This window comes from Dipodomys spectabilis, unplaced genomic scaffold, assembly GCF_019054845.1.
Source record: "Dipodomys spectabilis isolate Male_0828 unplaced genomic scaffold, ASM1905484v1 ptg000557l, whole genome shotgun sequence".
Classification (NCBI taxonomy): domain Eukaryota; kingdom Metazoa; phylum Chordata; class Mammalia; order Rodentia; family Heteromyidae; genus Dipodomys; species Dipodomys spectabilis.
This window is the reverse complement of record NW_024871234.1, coordinates 632,592-635,182: the sequence shown is the minus strand read 5'-3', so window position 1 is coordinate 635,182 and position 2,591 is coordinate 632,592.

Here is a 2,591-nt window from a genome sequence, read left to right as displayed (position 1 = left end):
GAGCCACCAGGACCCAGGTAAAAGTTACTTTTGTGAGATACAAAAATTTAGTTATGTAAGATATAAAAAGCAACATAAACAAATGAAACATTAGAACAAAACTGAAACAGATTATATAGAAGACATAAAAAGACAAACATCAAAGCCCTGAGTTAAAGCCTAAGCACCACCACAAAAGAAATAAAGAATTGTAGAACAAGAGAAGGAATAGCCAGTGACAGAGTTTTAATCAATCATTGGTGGCTTACACATGTTGTATTAACTACATAGGGGACTAAAGTCAGAAAATACCATTTAAAGGCAATCCCAAGCAGGAAAACCCATTGGCCATTTTTCTGTGTGTGCCAGTCATGGGAGTTGAATTTGTTCTACTTTACTTAAGGCTGGAGTTCTATCAATCTCAGCTTATTGGTGGGATCACTACCAACTAACTGGAGATAAAGAGAATCATGGAATTTCCTTTGCAGGCTGGCTTCAAAACTGTGATCCTCACATTTCAGCTTCCTGAGGTATTCTGTGCTTTGCACGAGACTCTTACCTCCAATGAACCAAAAAAAATAAAGAAAAGAAAAAAAAAAACAGCTGGAGGTTGAGCTGTCACTTCAATGGCAGAAATGAGACTGATTTCTGGGACAGCACCCACATCTTGAGATCAAGCTCCAGGACCAGTAAAAACAAGAATAAAATAAATAAATGTAAAGAAAGGTGGAAGAAGAAAAGGGAGAGCCAATTTCAGAGGATAAAATCAAAACTGAGGTAGCTTACACTTGTTATTATAATTACTCAAGGGTCATACATCTGAAACTCACAGTGTTCAAGGCCAGCCAAGACAGGTGAGTCCATGGACTCATCTTTAATTAGACAACCACAGTTTTTAAAAAATCCACAAATTGTGCTGTGGCTCAAGTATTAGAGTGCTAGTATTTTTTGTTGTTTGTTTTGGGGAGATAAGTTGACTTTTTTATTGTGAAAATACTGTACAGAGGGGTTATAATTACATGGGCAAGATAATGAGTCCATTTCTCATCAAGCATTGTAGCCTCCTCCTTTGTTTCCCCAAAAATGTACTGGGACGGGGCTTGGAAGTTGGCAAAGTGGTAGAGTGCTGCCTTGCATGCATGAGGCCCTGGGTTCAATTCCTCAGCAACAAATAAGCAGAAAAAGCCAGAAGTGGCACTGTGGAACAACTGCTAGGGCTCTAGCCTCAAGCTGAAGAGCTGAGGGACAGTGCCCAAGCCCAGAGTTCAGGCCCCACGACTGGCAAAAAAAAGTACTGGGACAATACCCATATGGAAATAAAAAATAGAAATTAAAAATGTATTGGAAAATCCAATTAAAATTTCAAAATGAGCCATGAGTTTTTGTTTCATGTGCGTAATCCTAGATACTAAGATAGATGAAATCTGAGGGTTATGGTGTCTCATCATCAAATCACTAGCAAAACAAACAAGAAAACAGAAGTGAAGCTGTGATTGGAGTTGTAAAGTACCAGCCTTGAGTGAGAAAGCTATAAAACAGTACCCTGAGTGCCTCAGAGATCCAGCCTCTGGATCACAAAAAAATGATAAGAAACATAGAACCTGGGGCTGGTCATTCATGCCTGTAATTCTAGAATCCAGGAGGCAGAAATATGGGGATCCAGTGTAAAGGCCAAACTTAGCAGGAAAGCCCAGAAGACAGTTCTTTGTGGAGATTCCTGGGGCTGGAACTGTACTACTCCCAGATTTTTGGCAGTTAATTGGAGGTAAGGATCTTAGACTTTCCTGCTCAGGGTGGCTTTTAACCATGATGGTCAGACTTCAGCCTCCTGAAACAGGCCAGGCCTTGAATGAGTTCTAGCTCCAGGACCATCACACACAAAACAATGAAATGAATAAATGTAAAGAAGGGTAGAAGAAGAGAAGAACCAATAACCAAAGCTTCAATGAGCCAATCAGCCAATCATTGGTGACTCATAACTGTAATTCTAGTTACTCAAGAGGCTAAAATCTGAGGATAATATTTAAAGATGTTTTTCTCAAGGCTCTACTATTCTCAGCTTTTTAGTGGTTATAATTGGAGATATTATGGTCTTTCCTGCCTAGGCTGGTACAAACTTTGATCCTCAGCCTCATGAATCTGGACTAGCTCTACTCATTTCAAATTAACCACCAAAACAGAAAATAAAAGATAAACCCTGGAATTCAGCTGTGGTCAAGTGACAGAACTGGGAAATAGTATCTGGTACAGAACCCAGACCCTGAGTTCAAGCCACAGGACAGACACAGAAGAAATAAAAGAAAAGGAGGATAGAAGTACAAAACCTCCATCAGTGATAGAGGTTGAAATGAATCAAACATTGGTTGCTCACACATGTTATACGAGGTACTCAGGAGGATGAAATTTAAGGATCACAATTCATGACCAGCCAAGGCAGGAGAGTCCATGAGACTCATGAGACTCATCTATCTAATTTGCCCCCCAAAATAAGCTACAAAGCTGTACTTTGGCTCATGCAGTTGAATGGTAGTCTTAAACCGAAAAGCTTGGAGCAGCACCTAAGCCCTAAGTTGAAATCCTAGACACACATTTCAAAAAAAACATAAAACCCC